This window comes from Protopterus annectens, chromosome 2.part2 (assembly GCF_019279795.1).
Source record: "Protopterus annectens isolate FY-2018-M chromosome 2.part2, PAN1.0, whole genome shotgun sequence".
NCBI classification, from domain to species: Eukaryota; Metazoa; Chordata; order Ceratodontiformes; family Protopteridae; genus Protopterus; species Protopterus annectens.
In genome coordinates, this window is record NC_056730.1 from 159263546 (window position 1) to 159276107 (window position 12562).

General features: G+C 39.7%; 1 protein-coding gene across 1 annotated transcript in view; it reads left to right on the forward strand.

Annotated features, from left to right (window-relative positions):
• IPO11 (importin 11) overlaps positions 1–12562 on the forward strand; it is a gene marked incomplete in the record, with an annotated part of 3749854 nt that overhangs the window by 3673521 nt on the left and 63771 nt on the right.

Here is a 12562-nt window from a genome sequence, read left to right on the forward strand (position 1 = left end):
GTATGCCTTGTGAGGATTGCAACAGTGCTCACCCTTTCAGCATACATTCTGTGCTAAACATGTCTGAGAGAGGAGAAACATTTGTCAAGTAATGTTAAAGATGCTACTTTGGCTTTTCCTCTGCCCAGGGTTTGAAAGGAGGTGCAAAGCGTAGTGCAAGGTGCTGAATTTTCTTCTAGTTGTTGTCATTGCTATTCATTTTATTCTCACAGTTATGTCCACGATTACTGTCAAATGTAATAGACATCTACAATTAAAAGCTTTCAGTCTTTCTAGTATCAGTGTAGCCTAGCAGATGTTGTCCCAGGTTATCAGTGCTGCCAGTTTTGCTTCATTTTCTGTATTCCTTATACTGACTGTGTAAAGAGCAAACTGTGGATATCACAGTAATCAAATCACCAGTGAAAGGTACTTGGCCTTACGAACTATACATTAACACAATGGTAAAATGTTCTGCCAAGGAAAATGAAGCTACTATTTTATGTTTTAGATGCCCAGCTTTTAAAGGAGGCCTGAAAGCAGAGCATAAGATAACTGATTTTGTTCCATTTATTTACTAATAGTACAAGTTGAGGCCAGGTTGAATTAGCAAATGGTCAGTGTGATATCATTCTGTTTCTATGAAACGGATTTGGTTGGTTTTGATGCATTTGCAAATAATTTTAAGTAAAAAATACAAAATCATGTCTCCAATATGAAGTGTCTTATAATGACTTTTCGGAGTATCCACATTTTGTTACTATTACTCCATATTTGTACTAATGTTTTCTTGAGCATCCAGTATACAAAAGTTATCCATGAAGTCATTTATTGTTTCAGTCATTTCCACTTCCTATTTATTCATAACTGTTTCTCTTAGCAACTACATATTAAAAGTGGACAGTGTGTGTGTGTGTGTGTGTGTGTGTGTGTGTGTGTGTGTGTGTGTGTGTGTGTGTTGTCCTCCTATAGTATAAATGCCCTAGCTCCTGCTCTTGAGGCCACCCAGCAATCCATATTGTTTTATGACATTTTTTGCTCTGCAGCTATCTTTTGGACACTGACAAACAGCTCATAGGATGATGAATTTTATGTCTGCATCCGCTGACCTCTGCTCCATCTCATCAGGCTCCGAGTGATCTGATTTTAATCTGTGTCTTGCCGTTTTTCTGCTGTCCAGTCACAGCACAGCAGCAGGACGCTGATCACTGTTATAAATGGGCAAAGATTAATGTGAATCAGTCAGGATACAGATCCGGCTTGTCATCACATCCTCTGGCTGGTAACTTGAAGAAAAATATTTTTTTATTTATAAAACAGAGGTATATGTTGTAATATCCAGTGTCTGGATGTGTTCTCAGTATGCATCAGAGTGTGTAGAATTAAAGGGAGTAATGCATTCTTATGTAGTAAGTAACAATTAAAGGGAGTAATGCATTCTCATGTAGTAAGTAACAGTGTGAATTAAAGGGAGTAATGCATTCTTATGTAGTAAGTAACAGTGTGAATTAAATGGAGTAATGCATTCTCATGTAGTAAGTAACAGTGTGAATTAAAGGAAGTAATGCATTCTCATGTAGTAAGTGACAATGTGAATTAAAAGGAGTACTGCATTCTCATGTAGTAAGTAACAGTGTGAATTAAAGGGAGTAATGCATTCTTATGTAGTAAGTAACAGTGTGAATTAAATGGAGTAATGCATTCTTATATACTAAGTAACAGTGTGAATTAAAGGGAGTAATGCATTCTTATGTAGTAAGCAACAGTGTGAATTAAATGGCATAATGCATTCTTATGTAGTAACAGTGTGAATAAAAGGGAATAATGCATTCTTATGTAGTAAAGTGTGAATTAAAGGGAGTAATGCATTCTTATGTAGTAAGTAACAATGTAGCATTCTTTTCTGTTTGATGTGTCTTTTACCCGACAACTTTTTAAATGCTGCCAGCCAAAAATTACTTGAGATAATTAAAGCATCTGTTTTAATATTTTGTACCATCCTGCACTATCAAGTAACAGATCAGGTACCATTTTTTTCCTCTTTGTTGCAAATTTAAAATGACCAGTATTGGGGGAGAACTATTTGAAATCAGATCACATTAGTTTTAGAGAAATATAACATGAGTTTCTGTACAGATGATAAAATGCTCACAATTAAGACTTCACCTGGGTGTGTGAAATTCCAGTCAACTGATAATTCTGTGATATAGTTGGTCGTGACGTAAGGTGAGAAAAAATCCATATCTGTTGCATATCGCTTCAATATCTGGAATGACTCCTGCCTTATAGCACTCGTGCAGTTATTTGATAGAAGGGAGATAGTTGATAAATTTGAAAAATCTCCTTTCTCATTAAACGTTAGTTTTTGTGCTGATACTGCTGATGATTGATGTGTTGGATTTAGAGCTGTCACCAATCACTTTTTGCACAGGACAATGCCTGTTTGGACAGCAGTGTCCTGTGGGGGAAAAAAAACATGAAGAAAGGCAAATGTGCTTAGAATTTAGGACAGACATTATTTCCTAAATTTGATGTAACGGTTGCATACAACAATTGTTTTTGCGTTTGAAACACCTTAATATTATATGAAACAATATAAACAACCCTAATTCTAAAAAGTGAGATTTATTTTGGCAAAACAGTACATGTGGCATGGTTTGTCCTGCAAAACCTCATCCATCCACAACCCCTTTTTCCCATTTTTATACATGGGTTCAGCGTGTCACTTAGCCGTTACAATCATCTTGAGCCAGTATTTGCACTGCCAGAAATATCCTACTTTGGACAGTTGGACAGATGGCAACCCTAGTTGGTTATAAACTAAAATTGACTCATTGTGTTAAGGCGGGTTATATTGAGGATGTGAGCATGAATGTGAGGCCAGAAATTGATGATAACTAATCTTCTCTTGTACTGCTTATATGCTGTATTTTGAAGAATGGGTATTACTGTCTACAGGAGACTTTTATTACAGCATACTTAAAACATGCTTGTATGCTGTGTTTGAATTGGAATGGCTGGGGGTAGTTAGCCACAAAAGATTTGGGTTGTTAACATGGTTAAAGGAAATAAAACCAGAGCACCAGACAGCTCATCCCAGTAATCACACTTAAGCTTGGAAGTATGGTGTGCTGAGAGGTACTTTACTATGGTGGTCTGATGTCTGGTAAAAGTATGGTGCACTAAGTTAGTGGCACTGGTTATAACCCAGTCTGTCATCTAGTCAGCACTAGTAAAATTGTGTGTTGCAACTTAAAGTATGCTTGCATCATGTACTCGCACTTGGATTAGCTGGGTGGTTGCTTTTGGCTTTGAATGGTTTAGGTTGTTAACATTAAGTGAACTAAAGCTGATGCACCAAACAGCTCACTGTACTAGTCAAAGGGGATGTATATGTCTGTAGGTGAATTGTGTTGTGTGTGAATTGACCTCTGTGGGACTGGCTTGTCAATGTAAAACTGTTTCTAAATGCCAGTTGTGTGTGTGTGTGTCCCTATCTTCTTGGGATAAATGTTTTTTACAATTCAAGTCTTACTTGAATGGAGCTGTGTTATCACACAACAAGCAAGAATGTGCATGTTATGAATTAGATTACAGACACACAATAACTTATTTGATGCTGACGGACCATGTACTGATTTGAAGGTGGGCCCTCATCTGGGAACAGGGCAGCGTGAATAACTATATATGGCTAGTGGGGCAACAGTGTGGGACTTTAGAGTACAATTTGGAAAAAAAATATATAGCCACAACCCTGAATGAATGCACGCATGCAATGAAACTGCTTCCATAACTTTTATTCAGCTGCAACCACTATAGAAGGAAATTATCACATACGTTCTGTACCCAGTTAGGTTGTCAAAGCTGATGGCAGTGGTTTCATGGTAATACATGTGTGTATTTTACATATATATATATATATATATATATATATATATATATATATATATATATGCATTGGTATGTTGAAATGCGGCAGATGTAAGTGCTGCAATGATATTTTAATTTGCAAACAGTTTTTTATTGAGCATCATAATTTTTTGGTCAAAATTACCAGTTTTTATAACTGTCAGTGAGGATATGTTGTGTATTTGGGGATATGTGATACCTGCTCCAGTTTCTATATTGGTAAGTGTACCAGATGTTTGGCTGACCAGATTAAAGAACATAAATTGGCCATGGAAAACAAAGATGTAAAAAATGCAGTGGCTAGGCATGCTATTGTTTGTTTAAATTTTTCAGGTTTCAAATTACTGGTTCTGGAGCAGGTTACTTGTTTTATTGGCGATATGAATTCTTGCCTTGAAATCAGAGAGTTGAGATGTCATCTGCTGTTAAATTCTAATGCATTTCCTGGTCTGAATGACAATTTGAATATCAAATGTGTACTCAAGTGGTGGTGTTAGGAAGTGGTGCCATTTCGTTTAGTTTGAATGGATTGGTTACCTTATGGTATTGAACTTGGGCATGTTTGTTTTATTTCTGATGAAGTTCTTGTGAATAAAGTAAGAACAAAAGAGCTAAATTTTGAGTAGCTTGTGTGTTTGCCCACCTGCTCATTTAAAAGTGTTTGCCTGTTTTTGCAGATTTTTCAGTTCTTCTAGTGGCAGTTTGGTTCTTTGGTTGTATTGTCTTTTCTGTCTGATGTGATAGGTGTACACACATCAGCTGAGTTCAGTTCAGTCAGTCAGAACATTTTCAATTTATCCACTTATAGTCTTCCCTGTGAATTGGCCTGGACATTCCAATTGTTGAGTGATGCCATTACTAAAGCTCAGGGATTACTAAAGGATTTTGACAAGGTATATCAAGTTGAGAGAGACCTTCATGGTTTAAATTTTGGTGCCACAGATTCAAGTACTGCCTCAACTAACCCATCCAGAAATGGTACAGATTTTTTTGAATCCACTCTGGCTAACCTACTCATAATCTTTTTGTAGATGTCAGTCTTACCTCCTGTAACTCGGTGCCTGGGATTGCTGGTACTGGTGAATTGTCAGAACCATCTGTTGTGAAATACAAGTCTTTGATTTTTAAAATTGAGAGATTATGTACCATTAAAATATTGAATATGACATCTTTTACTTGACCCAATGTAATCAGAATGAAATTGTGTCCCTATGGGATTACAAACATAAAACTTTCCTAATGGAATAGAGGAGAACAGGCACGTTTTTAACTCTCTCTCAAATTTACAATGATGCCGGTATCGAAGTGCTCAGAATGCTTAAAGTGCTTGTAGAGTATAACCATTACAAATTAGACAATTTAAATAAAGAAATTAAATCCTTACATGAAGATATCCAAAAACATCCTGTTTTCGGGTAGTGTTAAATATTCCTGGGACAGTATCCGTGCCAAACTCAAAAGGCACGTTTCCACTGATATTGTTAAAAAGAAAAAGAAATTGATTAGAGATATGGATTACTACAGTTTCAAAACTGCATACATTTTAAAAGGAGGTAGAAACCTCAAAAGTAATCACCGGAGTATTATTTGCACTACCAATTCCACTGAACCTAATAATTTATTAGCGTCTCTTGATGTTTTTTCAACCATTAAACATTTCCGAGGTATCTTCTGGTAATGTACCACCTGGACCCAGAATTGCACTTGATGTTAGCACAGGTACTGCAGTAACATCTACTAGTTCAATTAATCAAGCAATGATCAGTGATTTTTGTATCGGAAAGAGGAAGAGGGAACAACCAGGTTTTAAGAGGAAGAGGATGGAGTCAGCATCGACATCATAGAGCATTTTTGTAGCAATATTTTTAATAACAGAGAATTTTCTGTGTTTAATTTTACTAGTAAAACATTTTCTGATGACCATCTCAGTGTTCTTCAAAAAGGTTTTTCTTTTATTCCAACACAGCAAGCCAATTTGCCCAGTGTTGTATAAGATATCAGATTATTGGCTAGGAAATTATATCTGAAATATATTTTGCATGAGGTTGCACAAAATAAAGTGGTAGAATGTGATGTTCTTAGAAAGAAAAGTTTATGCAATCCTGTCTTACACAACACACTTAACGTTTTCATTAAAGTATGAAAGAGAGATATCAGGAATTTACTGAGGCAGAAAAATCTGTCAAAATTGTTTAACTTGTCCTCCAATGAATATCGGATTTTAAAAGATCTCAGTACCAGTTGTAACATTAGAATAATGAAGGTGGAAGGGGACAGGGCTGGTAATAATATATACATATACATACACTAATCTATACATAATCACACACACACACACACACACACATATATATATATATATATATATATATATATATATATATATATATAGATATATATACAAATATGTACATATACATACACATTGTAACTCTCAACCTGGAAACATCAAAAATCTGGACAGAGGCCCATGAAAAATGTGTACAACTGGCCAAAAATCGTATGCTGGTTAAGATAAAATTTGCTTACATAATTATGTAACCCTGTCCACTCCAGTGGAATTGTGGGATACCAACAAACATTCAAATGCAAACTGAAGAACAGACAAAATACAATTTTCTTTTATAAAAGTTAACTGCTACACACACACACACACACACACACACACACACACAAAACCTCTGAGTCTGTGATTGGAGCATGGGTGGTTAGGCTTAAAAAGGCTAATTAATAGTAAATACTAGTTTTTTAACAGTGCAGTTAACAGGATTCTGAAATTCAGCATCAACTGTTCAGCTTATTGGAACCTTTAGAACAAGAATCATTACTTTTACACAAGGGTCCCCTTTGTATACTTGCAGCATTGAACTGCAAACTGTCCGTTTTCCTCTGTCTATCAGAAGTATCATAATGCAAAACATTCCCATTTGACTGCTAACTGTGGTAACCAAACTGGAACACAAAGCTGATAATCTGGAATTGAGGCTACCAACCATGAGAATGTTGAGAAGCTAACAATCAAGGATCTTGGTGAATGGAAAAATAGTGTAAGCATAGAGTGGTTGTGTCCTAATTGTGAGAAAATTGTAGTTGTAATCCTACAAGTTAGCACTATTAAACCATAAGCACTACTTACTCTTATACTCTCTACGATTACCCTGTCCTCTATTGGTCTGTCTTAAATTCAGTTTCCCTATTACTCTAGCATGTCCAAATGTCAGTCAATGGTTTCCTCTCCAGTCCAGCTGGTGAATCTGGGAATTTTGAGGCAATGTTACAACTGTCCCATGTACACGGACAACCCTCTCCTCCTCCAAACAGGTTCAAATATATGTGAGAGATGCAACTATTTAGCCAAACTGGAGGCTGAGCTCTCTCATCTCAAAACTGGTGTAACCAGTCAGAAGGAGAAGGTAACCTCACACAACACAATTCCAGTATCACATAGTCCCACCACATCAGCGAACCAAACACATAAATACACAAAAACATACTCGGAGGCTCTAAATAAAAATCTACCTAAGCAACAGAGACCTCCAAAGCAGACATCCAAGCAAACGCTACCTCAAAACAAAACACACACAACACATAACCCACAAAGTCAGTGTGCCAAGCAGCCACAGCCCTTAAGGCTGAATAACACACCTGATACTCTTGTTATAGGTGACTCTATTGTCAGACACACTGACGCCCCGCTCACCAGGCTGAATAAAGAGAAGGTCACAGTGAGCTGCCTGTCGGGCGCTAGGATCCGCCACATAACGCAAGCACTCAGGTCACTCCAAAGCAAATACAAATATGACTCAGTCATTGTACATGCTGGTGTGCATGACCTGAGACGTACCTCCCTGGACTACATGAAAAGAGACATAGAGGAGCTCTCTGATCATGTAGCCCAGGCTGGTATGACCCTGACCTTGAGCAGCATCTTACCCTCACCTAGAATGATGCCACAGTACAAAGACAAAATGATCGATTTTTAACAATTAGCTAAAATTTTGGTGTCATTCAAAGGGGATCCAGTGTCTGTCAGCCTGGGATGACATGCTCGACAAGCCACGTTGCTTCGCTAGGGACGGCTTGCACCTGTCACCACTGGGCTTTCGGATATTGGCAAAGGCTCTTGCCACCCCCATAGTGCCTTTTTAGGCAAGGCTCAAAAATCAAAACCACCCTCATAGACAGCACAAGGAACAAGAAACTAAGGGTAATGCTGCTAAACGCCAGAAGTCTTAACCTCAAGATGCACGCACTCGAAGCTCTCCTCAGTATGGAGAACATCGATATCTGTGCAGTGACAGAAACTTGGTTCAAGGCTCCAGAGAGCACCCCAGCACTACCAGGCTATACCTCATATCATGCTTTTCGCCCCAAAACCTGGACCAAACCACAAAAGGAGGGGAGTTTCCATATTTATCAAGGATATCCACACCTCCAGGTTAGTGGCATTGCACGGCATCGGAGACCATCCATCTGCAACTAACAGTGGGCAAGACTGCTTTTCAGTTTATAGCATCCTACAGACCACCCTCTCAAAGTCAGGAATCCCATTCGGCTTTCCTGAAAACATTGGAGAACATGAAGATCTCTCCGAACACCATTATATTGGGCGACTTCAACTACCCAAACATTGACTGGAAGCACTACTCAAGCCCCAGCACCTTAGCCCAAAGATTCCTGGAAATTATAAACTCAAATGCTATGGAACAACTAGTCACCACTCCCACAAGAGGGGACAACATACTAGACCTTATCATTACCAACATGGGGACTCTATGCTCCACACCAGAAGTATATCCCTCATTGGTAAGATCAGACCATAAATTAATTTCACTGGATGTCCACATCCCGACCCCACCCCCAGCCCAGAAAACCACAGTGAAAAACTTCTCAAAAGTGAACTTCTCACTTCTCAAAACCGAAGTGGAATCCTTCAAGGCCCCAGGGCCAGTGGAAACTACAGCCCAAACTGCAGAATCCTATATAAATGCATTCTACGGACATCTCCAGGAATGCATGGATCATGCTATCCCAAACAAAACCAAGACCCAATCATCCAAAGGCAGGCATCCAGTCTGGTGGACCCCTGCCATAAATAAACTGTACAACAGAAGGAGGAAGCTACTACATGATAGATTAAAATCCCTAATAGGGAAGGCATCTCTGATCAGTACTAGCAAAAAATTACGATCCCTCATAAAATCCTCCAAGGCCAGCTTCGAGAAAAATTGCACAGGACACCAAAGACAATCATAAGGCTTTTTTCAGTTATGTTAGAAACCTGGGATGCAACTCCCAGACTTGTTCTGAGTTGATTCTAAACGACAAAAAATACACTGAACCCACAGACATCGCCAATATCCTGGCAGACAGGTTCAGTGCAAACTTCTCCACCCCCTCCCCCCCAAAAGAGCAAATATCTATCTCGGCAGAGGGCTGCCTCCCAAACATCTCAGATGCTCAGGTGAAGGCTGCCCTCTCCAAAGCAAAAAACACTGCTACCATGGGACCAGATGGCGCCCCAGGTTGCGGCCTACATGAACTACAAGAGGAACTAATCCCTCAAATAAAACAGCTATACAATCTCAGCCTCACTACAGGATATGTGCCCACAGAATGGCGTACAGCAACAGTGGTCCCACTCCACAAAGGTGGAGCATCTACGGACCCTGGAAACTATCGCCCCATAAGCCTGACTAGCTTAGTCTGCAAGGCTATGGAGAGGATCATCATGGAGCTCATAAACAAAGACATTGGGGACCTACAGACACTAGATCCTACCCAGTTCGGCTTTGTCAAGGGCAGATCCTGCCTTTTGAACCTGGTTGACTTCTTTGAAACAGTCACCAAAGCCATAGATGAAGGGAAGGTAGTCCACTTAGCCTATCTGGACCTTGCAAAGGCATTTGACACAATACCCCACTCGGGCATCATAGATAAGCTATCCAGCTTAAATATAAACCCCTATGTCACAAGATGGGTCGCAAACTGGCTCAAAGACAGAACCCACAGAGTGAGAGTTGCTGGAGCCATGTCAGACTCGAAACCGGTCACAAGTGGCATCCCACAGGGTTCTGTCCTGGGACCACTCTTGTTCGGTATATACTTTTCCGAGGAACAGGCAAACGTGGGAGGACTATGGCTCACCAAGTTCGCAGACGACTGCAAACTGGGCACCATAATCAACTCTCCAGCTGACACAAACATCCTTCAAAAGGTCTCACAGAGACAGATAACTGGTGCCAGCGCCATGGTTTAAAGCTAAATGCCAAAAATGTATAGTCATACCCTTTGGCAAAAACAATGTGCCCACAAATTACCACATAGGCGAAACCCATTAAGTACAGAGAAAGTTATTAGGGACCTGGGGACCCAAGTTGATAGCAATCTCTCCTTTGAAAACCACATTGCCAAAGTGGTTAGAAAGACCTTCTACATAGCCCACCTCATCACGAAGGGTTTCACATCTAGATCAAGAGAGGTAATCGTGCCCTTTATTCATCCCTCATCAGGCCCATCATAGAATACAATGCCCCTTTTGGGATGTACCTTACCCGACACCTGCAGCAATTAGAAAGACCCCAAAAGTATCTCACCAAGAGGATCAAGGGTCTCAAACAGATGCCATATACTGCTCGGTTAAAAACTCAAGCTCTACTCAGTTGCATACCGCCTACTTCGAGGTGATCTATGCCTGACATACAAAGCTATGTCAAATCCAGAATTAATGGACATGCTCCACCTCAGTAAATCTAAATCCCTTAGAGCCACACGCCGAGGGACTTGAACCTCAGCACAGAAATAAATAGAACTTGCTGGAGGGACAGGTTCATAACCCAGAGGCTCCCTTCGCTCTGGAATAGAATTCCAGTTCATGTGAGGCAGAGCACCTCACTGAATCTCTTCAAGAAGAATCTCAATAAGTGGATGGGGGATCGTAGGCTTGTCCCAGGGATTACTCCCGTGTCACTATTAGACAGAGGCACAGTAAACTAAACCTTAAAAAATGGCACAGTATACTCAAATCAAGGGGTGGCGTAAGCCATACAGAATCGGGCTAGGCTTATAATTGCCCCAAGGCAGATAGCCTAGTATGAACCTATGAACCTATGAATATAATGACAACTATGTTGGGGAATGGAAAATGGACTGAAGTGGGCTGCAGTGGTAAAGAAAAAGAGAAAGGCAGTGTGGTTGGTGTGAGAAAAGAAGACAGCTGTTGTGAGCAAGGGGAAAAATACAAAGAATTGGAGGAACAAACAGGCGAAACAATGGATCACTTATGCAGACACCAGCAACAAATTAGCAAAATGTAGAGGGATGATCAAGGAAAAAATGGAAAAGAGGCTGGTAGTAGGCATAAAGTAAGAAAATAAGGAGGCATTCTTCAGGAATATTAGACAGAAAAATCTGGGAGTTAAAATAGATGAAGTGTTATAGAAAGTTCCAAAATTTAAGGAGAACAAGGAATTAGGCAAAGAATATTATATTAATGCTGCCCACTGGAATTTACCAAGGAAAGGGAGAGCATATTACCAGACTGAGTTTACAGGACATGTGAGAGAGATGGGTGAGATAAGCTAATCATGGCAGCAGAGGTGAACTGTTGATTTGATCACCAAGGGAGAATAATGCAGAAACATCTGATGGGAAGCTCTCAGGTTCACCCAAACTGTTGCTGGAATGCTCTTTTAGCAGAGATCTTTAACAGGCTTTTAAAGAATGGAAAGTCACAGTCAGCTGGAATCAAGAAATGGTGATAACTGTCTTCAAAGAAGCACAGGGAGCAGTGGAGGAAAATATAGAACAATGAGCCTTAATTCACTGGGGGTTAAAATGATAAAGGCACTCTTTAAGTTTATTGTTGAACACTTCCTGAAACAAAGTGGTCTGCTTGGTGGATTTTAGCATGGATTCATGCTAGGAAGTACAATCAGACTGGTACGGCCCAGTTTTATGACTGGTCTTGCCCACTTCTGAGTAACCCAATCATGTGGATGCAATTATCTAGTTTTTAGAAAAGCTTTTCTCACACTGCAGGTTTCTTCTAAAGTTAGGGGGTTAGGAGTGGGCAGCAAAGAAATTGTTAGAAGGCAGATGGTGCTGTCGGAACAGAGCTCCTATAGGAACAAGTATAAGAAGCGGCGAGACTAAGGGCTGGTTTAAGGTCCATTTAATGTGCTTACCTCTGATGTCAAATAAGATATGAAAAGCTGACTTAAACTTTATAGATAATAGCAAATTTGAGTGTGGTGTCTAATAAGGGGTAGCTTTACTATGGAACTAAAAAGATTATGGGAAATAATATGAGAGAGAGCAATTCTAATCCTTCTAAATGCATGGTGGTGCACTTGGAGAGTTGGAGTAAAGAGGCTGGAGAAGGACTAGAACTTGGGGATGATTATTATAAAAAAGCCGGGTTTGTCAAGCTCACAAGCGATGATAGCATAATGACAAAGCTGATGTTGGGGATTACATCTAGGGTTGCTGTTTCTAGGGATAAAGAGTGTTCTCTTCCTCTAATGCATTATTGGTCCTTGTATGATCACAGATAGTGTATGGTATGCAGTTTTGGGTAAGTCTAAGGTGGAGAAAATGACTCCAGAGAAATGCAGACCGTACAAAGAAACCCAATTAAAAGTTAAACAAGATGGAAGGGGGTTGAGGGAATGTC